The sequence below is a fragment of the Lutjanus erythropterus genome, chromosome 9, assembly GCF_056507025.1.
Source record: "Lutjanus erythropterus isolate fLutEry1 chromosome 9, fLutEry1.hap2, whole genome shotgun sequence".
NCBI classification, from domain to species: Eukaryota; Metazoa; Chordata; class Actinopteri; order Lutjaniformes; family Lutjanidae; genus Lutjanus; species Lutjanus erythropterus.
In genome coordinates, this window is record NC_139325.1 from 16,992,052 (window position 1) to 17,011,793 (window position 19,742).

The 19,742-nt window shown below is 38.5% G+C and overlaps 1 long non-coding RNA gene across 7 annotated transcripts in view; it reads right to left on the reverse strand.

The window, feature by feature from the left end:
- LOC146321224 (uncharacterized) overlaps positions 1 to 19,742 on the reverse strand; it is a 138,994-nt gene that overhangs the window by 16,815 nt on the left and 102,437 nt on the right. For all 7 annotated transcript variants that reach the window (XR_014771386.1, XR_014771388.1, XR_014771392.1 and 4 more), the window contains one exon: positions 11,874 to 11,936. This is a non-coding gene — a long non-coding RNA (uncharacterized LOC146321224). The remainder of the gene's footprint in view (positions 1 to 11,873; positions 11,937 to 19,742) is intronic.

Sequence of the window (19,742 nt, forward strand, 5' to 3'; positions counted from 1 at the left end):
TTTATCTCACACACACACACACACACACACACGCACAAGGTCAGGCTTGGAAATTAGAGCCGTGTTTGAAATGACCTTGTGAGTGTACTTGTATAAACCAGCTAAAAAGTGTATAGGATTTATAAATGATCCATCCAAAGCACTAACACATTCACATCATCTTGTAGCTCAAGCTCATTGTGAATTTATGGTCTTACTAACTCATACACTTTAAATGTTGATACTGCTTCTAATATTTATCCGGATGGTACATATTTGATTATTTGTGTATAATTAATGCAATACTTACTATATTATTGTAAAAAAAAATACAAAAAAACCTTGAGCATATATTTTTAAAACTCCATATCTGTATATTTTTAACTTGCCTGATTGAACATTTACACTGTGCAACATGCATATCACTGTAGGAGATCAGCAGCCTCCAAAATGAGCTGTCACGGAGATTAGATGACATCAGTAGCATTCAGGATTTTGCCCGAGTTTATCATTCATTAAAAAGACATCAAATTATGTGACAAAGTCCTAGTGCACTATGTGTTTTTCAGAGATATGATATAAACCAATTAAGAATAGTGTCTTCTCTCACAAAATCTCAGAGATGATCAGCCCGATAAATGAACAGAAGAGCCATAGATGTATTCACTTACATCTACTGCTGAAAGAGGATTTTTCATAACTTCAAGTAAAGCAGCTTCTTTAGTCAGACTGTTTCCAGATTTTTGTTTAGATCCTAAGGATCAGAAGAAGAGGCTGGATGAGTGCACACGTTTCATATATTTTATCTTAGAGACTATAGGGATGCACCAATACCACTTTTTTCAACCAAGTACAAGCACTTACTTTACTGAGTACAGACACAAGTACCTAATAATTCCATTACAGTTCTTACTCTAAAAACATTTATTGTCATCAGCTGTCTTCACTTTCTTAATGTAACAAATTGTTGTTGCTATTTCCCACTGCTAGTTCCTTATTAAGCTTTGGAGTTTACTGTATACATTATATATCTCAGTGGGAAAAAATCCACAGCATTATTATGAATTCGCATAATTAAGTTTACTGTTACATATGATGTTACACACAATAATTATTTCATTATCATTTATAGCACTTTAACTGTTATTTTAATTATACATTTACATGTGTAGTAGTTAAGATGCTGTTTCATGTCTGCCTTGCCTAAGAGCTAATTACTACCTGCCATTGCTTAGGAGTGACAGGTATGAGTATGGTGCCATAGTGTTTACCTCGCTATGAACCCGACAGAGTGAAGTTGGGTGTACTGTACTGTTATGCTGTTTTGATGAAGATTAACAGGAGAACGTAGAAGACTATACCAAGTGAAGTTGTAGGCTGTGTGATACCTACAGCCAGGAGAACTGGAAAATACTAACAACCAAGAAAAGAGGGTTACAGACTGGTGACAGCTGTGTTTTTTCTCCTTCATCTTTGGATTAATTAGCCGAGGTACTCAACACCTTTGTGAGTTTGTTTCAGTTTTAGTTGGAAGGTTGGACAGTTTTATTTACACTTGCCAAAGAGAGACGCAGGCCAAAGCTTTTTTTTCCCCCAGCAGTTTAAGTTGGATCGTACTTTACAGCATGTCGCAGCAGTCATTAGTGGATGATGTTAAGAACAACAAGGCTCTCACTGATAACAACGGTGGAAACAGGAAAAAAAAGGTAAGCATCAGCACACTCCTTAAGTCTGAGTCATGTTGGTTCTTCAGATGTTTCATCAAATTGCTTGTGCTGAAGTGACTATTTTCGTAAAGTGGTATCAGTGTAGTTTTATGATTTATAATGTTGTTCTTGGTATCGATGCATCCCTTTTAGAAATCCAACAAATGTGCTAAAATATGGACTGATGCTATACTTCTACCAGTAGTTCCATTTTATATAAAAAAAATCTTCAAGATCAGTGGTTTTCAGCATTTTCAAGTCATGAACCCCCAGAAAAATCAGGTTAGTGTTCATGATGCACTATCACAAGACTGTACAGGACCTGCTGTATAATACATGATAGTAACCAAACTCACATTATATCACTGATACAGGCAGTGAAATGTAAAAACCACACTCCAGTCAAAAATACAGCCCTAATTTGTAAAGTTTGCTATTTTATGTTAGAACTGCAATTGCTGGTTTTTGTTAGTTTTTGTGTCTGTTCAGAACATGTTGGTTTGTGTTGGTAATTGTCATTTTTGTGAGTGGTTTATAATTTTAACCATTAGTGAGGTGGCTGTTAACATTTCTCGAGGCCAGCTGTATTGCATATGTTCGAGTACTAGTTCCTTCTGTTGAATGTGTTTAAGATGCTGATGTCACTGAGAACTGCTTCCTGACTCTCATTCCATGCTGTTTTCCACATTACCTTTAATTTTATTCTCCACTATCATGTGGTGACCCCCAGAACTTCTTGTGACCACCTTTGAGGTTGAGAACCGTTCTAGATCAGATCTGCATTCAGCACTGACAGTTACATATTTGCAAGACATGAAGTTTCCTAACTAACACAAAGAAAATAAAAATGTCTGAGTGGAGTTGAATATCACTTTAAGCTGAGTGTGTCATGTCTATAATTACATGACTCTAAATGTGCCACAAGATTACCAAATTAAATTATGTGCATAAATGTCATATGCGCAGTACCACAAACCCTACTTCATCTTTCCACATCTGGAAATATTTGAAAATTGAAATTATTGCAGCTAGTAGAATAAGCATACCCAGATGTTTTTAATTAAAGAGATGTAATGTTTTATCATGTAAAAAGTATACAGTTTGCATCTTTTAAAGAAATGAAAGAAGTGAAAACAAGTGTTTAGGGGACTTTAGATTACTGAACATGTTTCCTGTCAAGTACTGTACTGTACATTCTCTGAAAGGATCAGCTCCACCCACTGCCTGTAAAGAATTACAGTAGGTTACAGTTGAGCATATCTTTCCCTCAGTGAGCAGGAAATGGCTTATTTCTCCTGAGTAGACCCTGTCCCAGCTAGGGAAGTGGCTAACCACATGAAGCTAGTGCGATCCAGTCTGTTTGCACGCAGTAATTTGCACAGGTGAGAGAGGATGGGTTGCTGGGATGGAATACAGCAGAGCCTTGTTTAGTCCCACACCACTTGGGGAATGGAGGTCGTTTGGAAAAGTTATGAATTCATTTCATTCATCAATCCAAGATGAAGATTTGTTCAGGTTTTAAAGCACATATGTAAAACAAATACTAATATACAGTTTAAAAAATAGAGTTCAGCAGGGTTGTTTCAAGGTTGGAGCATTGCTGTAACATCAGCAAAGGATGGCAATTAAACAGTGTGGAATATGTATTTGATTCTAACTGAGCTGAATACATCTTATAACCACAGGACACAGTACGCTGCAGTCTAATGAAATGAGCTTTTGGAACCCATAGACTGTATAATAAATAGTGCCTAACTCAGGTAACTCCCGGCTAATCCAGAAATAGACAAAGAGGTGGAGTGTGGGTGGCCACATAAAGCAGCTACTGAGCAGCTAGCCATCTGTGAAAGCATCTCAAAGCTGGCACACCCTGAATTATGCATAACTTTAAGTATTACTATTATTTTCTACACAGCTTTAGTTATAGTTATATAAAAAATCAGTCCCCATGCAGTCACCATAAATGGAAAAATTAGCTGTATAGACTAACCAAAAACTTATTTAGTACCAGGCTGTAAATATGTTTATTTCTACTATGGGAATTAACTCACTTTCAAGGCCAGCCTCAAGTGGCCATTTAAAGAACTGCAGTTTTTGGCACTGGCTTCTTTTTTAGTCTTGAAGGTTGCTGCTTGTTGGAACCTCAGTTAAAGATTTAGGGTGATCTATTGGTAGAATATGGCAGAAACTGAATATAAAATTGGAGAGAGTGAGATGAGGTGTTTGCATTTTGCACACCCACTGCTAGATGCCACTGCATCCTACACACTGGTCCTTTAAACGTGACTTTTTATCAATACCTGAGAAAAAACACTGTTAAACCATTATCACATATTATCCTATGAGTGAAATAATAGAGGTGGCACAGTGGGTCGGTGATTAGCACGGTGTCTTCAAAGCAAAACTGTCATGGGTTTGATCCTGAGCAGGGTCAACTGGGGCTTTTTTGGAGTTTGCTTTTTTTTCATATGTTTGTGTAGCTTCAACCAGGCGTTCCAGTTTCCTGCAGTTCAAAGACATATCAGGTGAATTGGACTGGAAAGGAACTTCCCTATAGTATGCAGGGCTAGGCTCCAAATATATCTCAGCTGAATAAATCATAGTCACATTTTAGTGGAAAATAATCTGTTTTGCAAAGATTTGTCTGTTGGGCTATGGTTTAAAATGAAGGCTATTTCAGTCTAGTGTTAAACATTTTACTTTTGCACTGCTTTGCTTTCTTTTCTTGGCTTTGCTGTGGACAAGTGGTCAAGTGTGTTCATTAGGACTGCAAGTCTTGTGATAATGTCGTGGAGCTGTCGCTGGCAGGGCAAAGGAACACAAAAGTGCCAGCCTGACCTCGTCACATGGGCCTTGCAGCAACACAAAAAGACAAACAAACGCAGTTAAACACAGAAACACACACTTGTAAACACACTGACATCTCTGCTGCAGCTCCAAATGATTACCATATTTACTTTCAAGGAGCAACTTTTTCCAAAAGAAAGACACAAAGAGTTTCATGGTCTTGACATACACTCTTAGAAATAAAGGTGCTAGCTAGAACCATAAGGGGTTCTTCGGCTTGTCACCACAGGAGAACCATTTTTTGGTTCCTTGTAGGGGTTCTACCACAAGCCTTTTTTATATCCCAAGGGTTTCATCAATAACCCATCCAGGGGGTTTTACGGTCTTGAGTCCACTTGTGGGTTCTTCTGAGAACCCTTTAATATGAAGGATTTCATCTAGCAGCAACCTAGGAGGTTCTACCAGAGTTTTATCCTCAACCCAGTCAGATGCCACTTGCAAGAACCCTTTATATTATGCTGCAAAGATCCCTTGATGAAAGAGTTCTTCAAGAATTTAAAAAATCTGATCCTTCCAAAAAAGGTTCTTTGCATGAAAGGGGTTCTTAATGGAACCCTTAATCTTACAAAGAACCCTTGAGGAACCCTGTCTTCAACAAAGGGTTCTTCAGAAGCGAATGGTTCCAGGTAGAACCACAGCCCTTCAGGGCAATCCCTTGTGGAACCCTTACTTCTGAGAGTGTGTAGTAGCCTTTTTGAAAAGATTTTATTTTATCATATATATCTATGTATGACTTCTTTTTGCATTTTTGAAAAACGTGGTCAATCTACACTGATCTTTTTCGATTACATCCTTTATAGTGTCGTTGCAAACTCAGTTTCGTCATTATCACTTCTTTATTCTGCCTCCAATGACCTCCCTCCTACCATTCACTTTCCTGATTCCCATTATCCAAACTCACTGAGGGCTGTTACCTTATTTCTCTGTCAATCTTTCACTTTTCCTCTACCTTTCTCTCCCTCCTCAAGGTTGCACAAGAAGGTTACTTTATTCTGACTTTCTTTTATCTTCTGCATAACAACCTACCATCCATCCTTCCTCCTGTGGATTTGCCTCCGTTATGACGTTATTCAGACTTGTTTACAACTCTCCCTCCCTCTCTTCTCTTCCAATCTTTCATTCATCCATCATCATCGCTGATCGTCCATCACTGATACAGCCATTCCACCATCTTTATCATCCGTCTTTAGCAGCGCTTGTTGTTTATGTCTGCTTGACTCTCTGCCATGCTGTTTACTGACCGTCCTTGCTTTTTTGCAGTACTCTCCTTCAACTCTTTAGCCTGCCCTATTTATTATAACTTCTTCCATCCCCGTCTATCCATCCATCCATCTATCATTTCAGAGCAGACTTTCTGAAGTGCTCCATCTATAAAAATCACCACTTTTCTCTTTCTTTCCATCCCTCAATCCAGCCCTCTCACCTTTGCAGAAAGTTAGGCCCTATATTTACCACTACATCTTTCATCATCCCTCTCTTCCTCTGCATCACTCTCTCTGAGAGAAGTTATTTGAGGTTATTTGGGTTTATTTATACAAGATTTCTCATCTTATCCTCCCTCATTCCCTCCCGGTGCACTTCTCCATCTATTCCCTCCATCCATGACTCGACCCTATGGTGCACAAGTTGTTTCATTTGCAGACTGTATGCAGCTCCCTCTTTTTAAGATCACATACAGACAAACGATGTGGTCGATGCTTATTTCTCTCCTCAGATGAAAGGCTGACCACAACAAACCAGGCCAGACGTTCAGCACCACCCCACATGATGAGCGTACACACACAAACACACACACACACACACACTCGCAAAAACCCTGTCAGACGTCCATCTTGCACTTCAGAATTTATTTTTTTTCTGCTTGATTTATGCAGCAATCCCCTGTCAAATCCAGCTCGCACCCGTTCTTCTGACTGACCGGCTGCCCTCTTGTTTCTTTTCAAAGTGTAGAATTTCATAGACCTTGAGCAAAAATGGAAAAATGGGTGAGAGGGAGAGAGAAGAAACACAGCTGAGGTAATAACCTGATTTCGCCTCAGTTGGTTTTGATTTAAGAAAGGAAGAGTGTGTCAGAAAAAACAGCAGGCGCTCTCCTGTCTCGATTCCATGCCAGATTTTTTGAAGAGAGAAGAGCGCGAGAGAGGGACGGAGACATAGAATGAAAGGAGAGACAAACCAAACAAAGAGAGATAGAGATAGTGAATCATACCCCATGCCAGTAAAATGAAGTGAACTGACACAAAGAGACAGAGACAGAGATACCATTGAGAAAAAGAGCGGAGGGAGACAGGAGAAGGACGAGTGGGAGGGTATTACCAACAAATGAATTTTTAATAGCGTGGAGATCAGCCGTACCAGAAGCTCAAACAGAAATAAATATCTTGTCTCCATAATTTAAACCTCTTTTTTTTATCAAAATGTAGCAACAGTGTTTATTTTTTCCACCGGGATGATTCTTAACCAGTCAGCAAACATGACACCAGAGAGCAAGGGAGAGACCCTGACAACAAGACAGGCAGGGACAGAGAGGCTTATGGGTAAATACAGCGTTGCACGCCACTCACACCGTGCACACACAGCCAGTTGATTACCCCAGGTGTCTGTATTCACACATGAGGAGCAATTGAATATTAAACTCCTCCGAAAACATGTGTCAGCCCTCTCCCATCTGTCTGTCACCCCGCAACGGCCCGACAATAGCACGAGCACAATTAATGTAAAGCTGCGAGGATGTGCCAATTTACCCCCAATTTCCTGCTTACAGCGTCAGACTTTTCTTTCACATGTGTATTTTTTTAGCATAATATATGAGCCGTGCCATTTTCCTTGCCAAAAGCATCTCCATATCGTCGAGGATGTCCCAATTTGCCCATTTTGAGGCATGTCCCAATTTAGTGCTTAAAAAATTACAATTTTTAGCAGCCGCATTCAAATGTACATCTCAACATGAAAATGGGCTCTGTCAGCCCATTTTTCTGCTCACGTGACATTTTCTTGCAATTCATCTTTGTTTTAGGCTGCATGAAAAAAAATCTAAAAATAGTTCCAATTTGAGTAAAGACATTCCAGTTTACCAACAATGTTAAGGTTTATCGTTTCAACAAGGGGAAGGCTAGTGAGATGTCAGGGTGAGAAATATTTAATCTTCAACTTCATTCATTCATTTTCTTTCTGCATTCTGCCTAAAGATGAATTGGTCTATATGCGTTTTTTTTCTCACATAGACCCACATGTGTTTGGGTCAACTTTCCTATTTATGTAAGCTTGTCTATGTAGAAAACAAAACCAAATTTTAAAGATGGTTTAAAGATGTCGCTGGGGGACCTGTAATAACAACACATATATGGTCACATTTTAAAGTTGGGAAGAAATGAAAAGTCATATTGTCCAGCTAGGTCAGTAAAATACAAAAATCAATTTCTTTGTATTTTTATATCAAAATGATGCAAAATCCTTGTAGGCCAAAACACTCTAAAAGCTTGGATATATGGAGAGATACAGCATCTGGACAGTTCATCATGGTTTACAATAATTTAGCACAGTGACAGATCATGGAGGAGATGTGCATCTGTCTGACAGATACACAGACAGATATTCTAGTCTGCAGTGTATAAACCACAGAACTGTACAGAAACATTGGGATTTCTTATCAAAAGGTTTTATTTCAGTCAGCACTTCACACACATTTCCATCCTTCCCTCCTCTCTGCTGCCTCTCTCTTCTCCATCATAGTTATAATTAATGGCCGTGAGTAATTAAGTGTTTTAAACTACACAAACTGGACCACAAGTGGACATTACAAGTCCCTTCCTAGCTTCTATAGCTTACGCAGGATATACATAAATATGCAGAAGCAAACAGCACTCTGCTTGTCATTTCATTAGGCAATAAGTTAGCTAATGTTAGCAAAATGCAGTTAAGTAGCTTGTCAATCCTCATCAATTGTTGGCTATCCAGTCAGCTAGCATTCTGCTTGCATTGCATGCATGTAGCTTTTACAGGTCTCCCAGCAACATCTTTTAAGTATCTTCAAAACTTGGTTTTCTGCTCAACATAGAGAACCCTAGCAAATAGCATAGTCAGACATACAAGAAACATGAGAGGAGAAAGATATTCAAAATGCACACAAACCCTCAGGTGTGCAGCACAATTACAAACATCAATACTACATGAAGTACTAAATTATGAACACTGTTCTTCACTGCTATTCACTGGCATCATAACACATCACAGCACAAACCAACACAATAAATTCTTAACCTGTGGAATAAACTGTCATTATGCTTTCTATCAAAGTTGCTCAAATTATGCTGACTGCTTAAGAGTTATGTTCAGTGTGTTCATCTTTGTATAACCATATTATGCATCACTGACATGAAAACAAGGTCAGGAATTTCAAAGTGCAGCTTGAAAAATAACAATGTTGATTTCATTGCATTGTATCAGCAATCCTTCATTAATATGCAACAAATATTCACTAACTACAGTTATGTTATGTCAATCAAGTGCCAAATGTGCACTTATTTTTCCATTATAAGACATTCCTCATCACTGCCTCATAAATCTGTGTAGTATCCAGTATTTTGTATGATAATAATATTAGCATAGAATGATGCATACAGTGTATACAAAGAGACCAGAATAAAAAATGTAAATGGCTCTTTCAATGGGCTGATGGTAATTGCTTTCTGTGAGTCTGGTAGCTGTCAACAAGGCAACTACAAGCATAATTTAAAAAAAACAAAAAAAAACAAAAAACAAAACAGACATCAAATAAGTAATGATAGCCTTACAAGTCAGTGGAGTGTCAAGAAAAAAAAGTATTCAAAAGTCTAACATTTATAGTTTCCAAGAGTTCTATTTACCTAATTATTTTACCCGACGTTAAGTCTGTGTTATGCAATAATTACAGTGGTTGAAGTTGTTATTCACAAGTGTGCCTTTGGAAGCAGTAACTCAGTTTACAATCAAACTTCCTTTCCTTTGGAAATGGTGACATTGAATTGTGTAAAAATGTCATACAAGTGCACTAGTTGACAAATAGACAAACTTAAAGATAAGGCGAAGAAACCTTTTCACAGTTCCAAATATGCCTGCACAAGTTTTGGATATATTTTGTGAGCATCTGGTGAATTCATGTAACTTGCATTCAGCAGTGATTTTCTATTTGGGCAAAATGAGGTTGTAGTAGAGCCAAAAGCAGAATGATGCAGGTGTCATCTTTTTATGTCAGTGGTGGAATTCAAATAATCTCTGCATAAGACACATAGGGGTAAAAAGATCATTGCTCAGGTTTCTCTTTGTTAGTGTGACGTCTGTCAAGTTTCACATTTTAATTTTAAGGAAAGGGATTGATTTAAATTCCAATCAGCAGATTCAGAAAGCTTTTCCAGTTTGAAAGGCAAGTTCAATAGTGTGGTTTTAATAAGTAAAATGGATCAACAACCACTGAGGTTTAAGGGTTTGGTTGCTATACTCGCTTTCCCGGGGAGATGAAGTCATAATGCAGCACTCTGACCTTGTGCAAAACACTATTAATCCAACTTGATTTAATTAGCAGACATATTTATTTTTCTCTGTACTTACAACTTACTTACAATTTCTCCTATACTTTCCAACATAAAGAGGCAAAGTAATCAAAACAGCTGCAGGTTTCTGTTATGATACAGTAAGAGAAGAAAGAGACAAGAAGCAGAAAAGAATGACTCAAAGAAAAATACAATGTTGTTCTGTAAGACTGCCTTTGTTTACCCTTGTTTATACTTAAATCCATGATTTTATTGTTGCCTTCAGAAATGGTAAACAGCTCTCCTTTCCACTCCCTCTCTATATCCAATCATCTAACCATTTATCCAGCTTTCTTCACTCCTGCTCAAGGTCTTTGGGCCAGTTTTTTTTTTTTTTTTTTTTTCTGCCTGTCTGTTGGCTTTGTCTCTTCCCTGCTCTTTCTCTCTCCATCTTGGCCTTGTTAGGTAAGCATCAAATTATGTATGATTGGAGTTCCTTCATTTGTTTGTGTGTACATGTACAATATACAGTATAACTACATATTTGGTTTTGAAAGACCAATATCTAAGATTTAGTGACATCTAGCAGTGAGCTTGCAGATTGCAACCACCTCGTCTCACCCTCCACTGGTTGGTCTTAATGGAAAAACTTAATGGTGTTTCTTTTTTTTCTTTTTTTTTGGTTTGTTTTCTTGTTTAATGTCACAAATCTTTTACTAATGAATAATCTAATATATATAATATATAAATAAATATAAGTGGTTTGTCCACTCTGGGCTACTCTAGAAACATGGCGTGTCTGTGGTAAAATATATAAAGGTGACATAAAGGGCTAATTTTGCAGGTAACAAAACTCGTAATTTCAGGTGATTATGCTCTAATGAAAAATGAATATTATATTCTATTTCTGCTAAATTCTGTAAATAGATTCCTATAAATCTAACACAATTGACCTTTAAAGGAAAAGTGATGTGGAATGTTTGCCCAAATTGGAAATGTTTATGAGTTGTAGTGTCCATTAAACTTACTATTGATTAATTTTGCCTTTTTTATTCATTTATTTGATATCAGTTACTTAAAAATTCACATTTACTTGCAGGAGACATCAGACTCTAATCATGAACATTTTATCTTGGCATGTAATAAGGTAACTTTCCTTCTGCTCTTTTTGTTTGTTTTGTTTCAGTACAGATACATGGCAACACTTCCCAAGCCCTATAGCAACAACAGTAATAAAAGTAGTAAACGTAGTGGTAGTATCAGATGATGTAGTGGTGGCTATATTAGCAGCTGCAGTAGTTTTAATAGAAACAGAGGTAAGTTGCACAGTATTTTAAAACTTCTGTATAAATAGGAGCGGTATATACACATGCAAAGTGTGGGTGCCATTGCAGTAAATGCAGTAGATGAAATTTACAGTACAGTAGTAACACATTTAACAATATCATATAGGGGCAGTGGTATTCTTTCCTGCTCCTATTCTTATTGTATAGGGCACTTACAATGACTCAAATTAAAAGTCCCATTAATCCGACAGTGTAATCCCTCCATTGCAAGGAGTGGCCTATTCAGCCTGAGTGTGGATTAGAGAACACTGAGACCCTGTGTTGGTGGTCACTGGTGTATAACACCTCATAAAGATAATATGCAGTGTGTGTGTGGGTGCATGTGTGTTTCCTGCTGTGCTGGTGGTCAGCATTGTATAGCACCGAAAAGTGTGTGTGTGTGTGTGTGTGTGTGTGTGTGTGTGTGTGTGTGTGTGTGTGTGTGTGTGTGTGTTGGGGGGTATGTTGTACATGTGGATAATGTGCTTCTTTTCTTCCTTTGTGGTTACCTGGTGAAGGGGAAAATCCCTGTGAGGTGGTCTTCTTGCAATGTGGACTACAGAGAAGTAGGCCTGTAACAGAGGAAACAGTGAATTAATAAAATAAGCCCCCCCTGAGTCGAACACTATTTCAAGTCAGAGGGCTCAGAAATGTGATGGAGGGCAGGGTTTTAATGGATAAAGTAAAGGAGGGACCAAAGATAAGATGCCAACATTTGCAAGTGTTTTAACCCTAACCCATCCATCCAGAGTTTTTCTAGATTAAGTAAAGCTTGATGCATGCTGACCACTAGTGGACAAGGGATGTGACCTATGTTTGAAATATGCTGAAAAAAATGCCCTCTTGGATGCCCCTGTGGTAGATAAAACATGTCCTCTAGGGTGGCCCAGTGTCTAAGACATGATGGTAAAATGCCCTTTGGGGTGCCATTCCAGTGGACAAAACATAATAAAATGCTCTCTATGGTGCCCACATGGTAGATAATCATGATAAAGTTACTTCCAAGGTGACCCAGTGTCTAAAACAACATGGTAAGGTACCCTCTAGGGTGCACTTCCAGTAGCCAGAACATGATGGAGTGTCCTCTAAGTTATCTTTTCAGTGGACAAAACATGATAAAGTGCCCTTTAGGGTAGCCCAATGTCTAAGAAAAAATGATAAGGCGCCCTTGGGGGTGCCTTTCCAGTGGACAAAACATGATAATGTGCCCTTTAGAGTGGCCCAGTGTCCAAGACAACATGATAAGGTGCCCTTCCAGTAGAGAAGATGTGATGCAGTGCATTTGGGCTGTCCTACATTAAATGGCATTTATGTGCCTCTAAATGGTTAAATAAATAATAGTTCCCTGTGTGTTATTATCACATTGGTGTAGTAGTTGTTATACTTTTATTCACATAATAATTTGTTTTTATTATAACCAGGGATTAGTAATATTTCACCATGACTGATTCATGACTTTTGGCATGCTGGTGCCATTCTTATTTTTTTGCCTCTGCCCCTCAGATGGCCTGAGTCTGCTACTGATGCTGACCATATGTTATCTTTTACTGAATAAGACAATATATTTCACATTTTCATCAGGTTCATAAGATTCTTGTCAAAATGGTATTTTTCATTCTAAAAAACATCAGCCTGTTTCTTTTAAAAGAACTCAGTTTACAGGAGACTTTTTTGTGTATCACCCTCCGTCAATCTCTTTCCAGCATCTCATTATGTAGGCCACACTGTGTCCTTTATTTGTATGTACAGTATCTCTAAGTATCTATAAAATCCTAATTCCATGCCCCACAGTGAAAAAGAGAGCAAATGCACCTCTTGACCCCACCGCATCTCATTCCCTGAGATCATTCGTTAAACACAAATTGGAGCTGGTGGGCAAAAACGCAGATGGCAAACGGGAAACCGAAACAGTAATAATAATAAACATTTATATCCCTCTGCCGCTGAATGGGAAAATCTATATCGCGCAGCCTTCACACCATCACAGAAAGATATCGGTCAGAGATGCACGGCTGCACAGCTCTCACTGGAGTTTGGAATGAATGTATTCATCATGCACTGTTGTTGCATCTCAAATGGGGACAATCTTTAAAGGTGGTTCTAAACATAAAAACAGTTTCATTTGAAGCGATGATGCATGGTGTTTTGTCTGAGTGTGTGTGTGTGTATTTGTGTATTTGGGTGTGCATATAAGAGATATACAGTATGTATATATTCATGGGTAACTTTCATAGGCATGAAAATGAGGCCCACTTGTCTACCGTGGCAAACAAGCAGATATTACTCCATTTCAGATGCTTATAGCACAGTAAAGCTGAATGTTGATAGTTTATTATAAAACAGCCCCCAAGTCAAGTGTGTGTGTAACTGAACACTATGCATACTTATTAGTCTGTAGTGGTCTGATGATGAGAGGCTCTTTCTAAGCAGATAATAACAAGGACAACAATCTTATTATTCATCTCTTTGGTGAATGTAAAAATAAAAAAAAGTAAATTCTCATAAGGAGTTCTTCATGTTGATTTCATTTTATTAGATTATCATCATTTCATCAGACTAACATCTGTTTCAAACTTGAATTAAAGGGATAGTTCAGATTAATTGATGTAGGGTTGTATGAGGTTCTTATCAATAGTTATTACCTACAGTAAATGCCAGTTGGAACACCCCCAGTTTGTAAAGCTGACAGGAGTACCAGCACAGAAGCTAAGTAATAAAATAAGGTATTTTAGTGAGTTCAAAAAGATCCACCTAAAAAAATCAATATCAGTTTACATGTACGCTTTATTTAGAGTATTTTTACTGCTTTACCGTGCTGTGAGAAATTTTTTGTGTTGGGAAACAGTGTATATAGGCCAAACATTTCTCTCTCCAAAACAACCAAATTTCCATAGGCAAAATCAGTATTTTTACCTCCCAATGCACAGGAGTTGCTGGTGTACCACTGCCTTGGTCCATTTGTTTGTGTTATTGTGTGACTTTGGTGTTATGAAAGGATTGTTTGGGTTCACTGAAGTCACACATTAGCACAAGATATAAGATTGAGACAGTGGTAGAAAAGCAGTTCCTATGTTCTGCAAGGAAAAATTACTAACTTTGCTTATGGAGTTTGGTTGGTTTTGAGAAAGTGATATTTAGTTTATATAACAGCGTTTTTTTTTTATTAAAAAAGGCTGTCTAACTGCCAAGTAAAACAGTGAAACTATTCTAAATATAGAGTACACTTGAACTGATACTGATATTTTTAGGTGGACAATTCAAGTGCCTGAAATACACTTTGTTGCTGTCCCCTTCAACAGCAGTACATTGCTTAGCTTCCATGCTGATACTCCTCTCTGCTTCTCAAAACTGGAGGTTTGCTGACTAGCATCTACTGTAGGTAATACTCTGACTATTGATAAGTATCTCAGACAACCCTACATCAAATAATCAGAACTATCCCTTTCCCCTTGATAAGCAAAATGTCACAGTTTGCTGTTACCAAAGCCCCACTTGCTTGCTAAGTTGCTGCTGCATCCCAGAGATGCACTGCTCCAGGAATGGCATCAATATCTTCCCGTTAGGTCAGCACTTCTTGTGAATCTTGTGTCATTTTCTACTGTAGCCATTTATCCACTTATATGCAGGCCTGCTGGAATGTTTCCCCAGACCACCAAAGCAAACTATTTTCAGAAAAACCATTGCCTTATTAATGCAGGATAGATGTACCCTGGTCATGCTGTAAAAAGCACGGGTGGGCATGCACAAAGTGTCAGGTACAGTACAGAACAAAAATCTCCTTATCCAGTAACTCTTTGCTATTCATTATTATTTCACAGGGCAGCCGTCCCAAATACATAAGGCCCCTACCCTGCTCAGCCCAGTCTGCTAAGCTCCAACTCTGGGTTTGATGTTCCTCCAACATCCAACAGGCTATGATTATTTCATTCCTTTTTTAACATAACACATCAATTATTCAACCTTTGCTAGACCAGATTTGATTTTTTAGATTTAACAAAAATGACTCTGTGTGTGTGTGTGTGTGTGTGTGTGCGTGTGTGTGTGTGTGTGTGTGTGTGTGTGTGTGTGTGTGTGTGTGTGTGTGTGTGTGTGTGTGTGTGTGTGTGTGTGCGTCCGCCCATCCAAAGGGAGACTGAATATAAAATGTTCCACAAAGATAATACCTCATGCCTTAGATGATTGATGGATGGCGAAGGGGTGGAGTAGAAGAAGAAAAAAATGAAGTACTCTGGAATAAATGATGTCTTCATTAGCATAGGATGGCAAATACTCCTTTCACTTCACGATAAATTGCCTCCCATCCTCAAGGCAAACTGTCCACACAACAAGTGTAACAGTGACAGTGGTGTATTATCATACACTGACACAGATCCATTACCTCCAGATTTTGCAGTGATTTGCAGTAATTTCAAAAACCCATTGGATAGCAATAGTAAACTTTTACTCTATAAATCTGATGAAGTCCTAAAAGTTATAACTCAGTCCCTAAAGCATTTCATTGTTAAATTAATTAGCTCGCCATGCACAAGCCTCTCATTAATTCCTACCTTTACAAAAATGATTCCTTTATCCTTTGGCCTCATTTCGTCTCTCACTCCCCCTTTCTCCCTGTCTCTGCCTCCCCTGCCATTCCTCTCCTCTCCTCACATCCTCATCTCTGCTAATGAGCCCACTTAAATCTATGCCAAAACACAAACAGCAAGAGAAGGAGAAATAAGTACAGTGCTTACTGGAAGCTCTGTTTGTTAAAGGATTCATCATGTGAGCTGTTTTCAATAAATAATAAATGCAAACGCTGACTTTTGTCTGCAGACGAGACTTCGGGACATGAATTATGCATTGTTATTCCTGGATAGGGCGATGCAGGGACAGGGTGGCAGTGTGTGTGTGTGTGTGTGTGAGAGCGTGTGTGTACGTGAGGTGGATCCCTGGTACACACTGTGAACAGTTTCTGAGGCTTACAATCAAGGCGCTCATGTGGACACAACTCACTGTGATTACAACTCTTAAGACACTGTTTTGTGTGCAAATACATATGCCGTCCAACTGGAAGCTCATTTGGACTTTGTGCTCACACTTAACTAAGAAGGATCACAAACTGCCACCATTCAGTTTGTTTATCTGGTTGCACTTACAGCTAACTAACAAGATGCAACAACCTGCTCTTTGTATTGAATTAGACAAAAACTAGAAATAATGCGGTCTTTATTAGACAGAATCAGACCCATTATTGGACCCTTAATAGACTTTATTAGAGCATAATTAGGGACACATTACAGCAGAACACTGCTGTAAACTAACATTTTGCATTTTCCACTATTAGACTCTTATTAGAATTTATTAGAAGGTAATTAGAACTGTTCTGTAAACTAAACTGAAATCACATATCTGTGTCTTTGATCAAATCACATTAACTGCCTACAGTTTTGCAGTAAGTCTGTGCAGTCACCCCTTTAACTCTAGAATTTTGACGTTTTGTTAGTAGTTCTGGTTCACATATTGTTTTAAAAGTGTGTGAAATATGTGATTTCCCTTGAGTTTATAAAACAGCTCTGTTGTAATGTGTCCTTAATTGCAATTTAATAACTTTTAATAAGGGTCCAATGGTGGGAAACAATAGGCTTTAGTTTATAGTACAGCTCTGTTGTAATTTGTCTTCAAGTACCCTCTCATAAAGTGTAACAAGCATATAATTAATGGTGTAGTACTGATAAAGAACATATTATTTCTCAGTTTTGTTTATTTTGATACAAAGTACAGCTTGTTATGTCTTAGTAGTGTCCCATTAGGCATCTGATGTCTAAGTAGGGTATAACTACTGTGTAATAAAGAACATATTAACAATCTATTAAAAATAAAGTATGTCTCATGATTGGTCAGAATGCATGTGTGTGTTGTGACTCATTTGTCCTGTGAGCTGGAGGTGTGTGTGAGGTGGCCCTTATAGCACATTTGTGTTTACATTATTTTTCCATTTGATCTCTACTCTCTCCCTTCTCTCCTCTTTTTTCCTGCCGTTTCCTACTCTGTAATCATTACGACAACAAAGGAAGCTGTGTTCCCACTAGACAGTGGAAAGGTTCCACTAGCAATGCTAAAATGTATGTGGTTTTTGTGTGTGTCTGTGTGTGTGTGTGTGTGCATCTCATCTGTTGTCACCGGGGAACATGAGTGAAAAACTTGATTGAAAATCAGGAAAAAAGGGAATAATTACAAAGAGGAGAAAGGCACCCATCCACCCGCGACAGCAATCATCAGTGATCTCTGCTGTCATTTCACTCTGCAGTAAATAATTCATCAAAAGAAACAAAGGGGAAACAAATATGCAAATAAACCCCCGAAAAGGCCAGTAACATCGGCCTACCGCCACATGGGAAGAATAGTAGTGGATTATTATCATGGCAGGTTACGACTGTGATGAATCTGAATTCCTCTTGTTTCATCTACCTTGACAGTACTGAAGTCGCACATACACAGAGCAAAAAAAAAAAACCTGGAGGGATTTGAGGGTTTGATTGAGGAGGGAGGGATGGATTAAGGACAAGGGGAATGGAAGGATTGAGGGAGGGGGGAAGAAGAGGCGGGGAAGAGGGGTAGCCGACATTGGAGGGAAGAAGAAAGAGATTTGGGAGGGGAAGGGAGGAAAGGAGGGAGGGAAGCTTTTGAGGGTGTATTCGACAGTGCTGTGAAAGGTAGCCATCAAGGGCTTTGATGAAAAGTGCAGGCCTTCTAAAGCTTAGGAGTGACAGCATATGATTTGGTCAAAGCATGAAGCTTTTCAAAGGTAGACATTCTCACTCCCATTCATCTCTCTCGGGTTGAATATAACTTTTGGGCTGAGCTCTGGCAAAATTCCGAATTGGTTTGACAGATTGACTGCATGTGGTATTGTCCCCGCGACTTACGGACAGTAGGCTGGCTGGAAATGTAGACATCCTGAAATGAAGGGGAATTACATGTAATGTTTCAACGACCTGTCCCACATCAGCAGCTATGCAGAAAGCCACATTTTTTACTGAGGAAGTGACATAAGATGTGTAATTTTGTATGCCTAAAAGAAACCCCATTATCATTTCCTTGGTTCTTTAATAGTAGTGCTTAATAAAAGTTTAAGAGCTATGCATGGGATCATTTGAGTGTGTTTGATTGACACAGTCTAAAAACATGTCTGTTAAAACATTTAGCTGCCCTGACTTCTTCCAAAACCCCATCTTCTATTATGAGCAAGAAATACACTGAAATCTTAAGACATTTTACACATTACACTGTAAAAATAAACTATTGCTTTTAACTTGAAAAAGTTAGTCTCTGGGCTGCCTTAAAATTTTAAGCTGATTGTAGGTTGTGGTAATTATGTAATTCAAAACAAACAAACTTTTCTAGTCAAGTAAAGTTGATATTAAATCAAGTGTACTTCAGATTCATTCAATCAACATTCATCATGGTTCACAATGATTTCTGTATTGTGGAAACAAGCAACCATGACTTATCTCAAAGTATATTAAAGACACAGCAACTTTTTCTTTAAACTATAAAAAAGGAAGGGTCTCAGGAGAGTTTTAACTCACAAACCATGCATGCTGGCAAGTCTCCAAATATGTTGATCAAGTCCACAGACTTCCAAGTTAGAAACTCATGTTTATAAGTCCTGAGGAGTTCTGATATAAATACAAGAAAATACAAGTTCAAACTCTTTGACTAAATAAAAGCTGTAGATTAGCTGATTCCATTAAATTTTTGTATGATTCTTACAGTGTATGAAATCAGCTTTTTACATCCCTCATGCGACAAACCCGTATGGACATTATATGTATTTCCAACAATGGGTAACACCTTCACACATGGCCACCGCTGTGCCAACGGCCACATAGTTTTCTTGGAGTGGTGCTTGAGGCCTATTAGCAGTTTGGCTTGGTAACAGCAATATGGACAGGCTTTCCAAGCCAGCACTCGTTAAAACTGAGGGTTGAGGTTTACAGTCCCAGGTCAGCGGTAACAGGCAACTAGCCTGTCAGATGATACCACTGTGTCACTCTCGCACACACATACGCAAATACATTATGTCGGAAATAGCATGCAATTTAATACCTACGCACATAGATGGACAAACACACTCATGATGTTGCTCTTTACATGTAAAAGCATGCATGTGCACAAAATTGAACACGCATGCCTGTGAGGCTCTTGTCTGATAATGGTGTCTAGTTTGCTCTCTCTCACAGTTACACACACACACACACACACACACACACACACACACACACACACACACACAGATAATAGTGTCTAATTTAGGCCCTCATATCTGTAGAGTTCTCCAGAGGACTAGACCTCATCAGGAATATATTGGTGACCTACATACTACAGTAGGAACACAC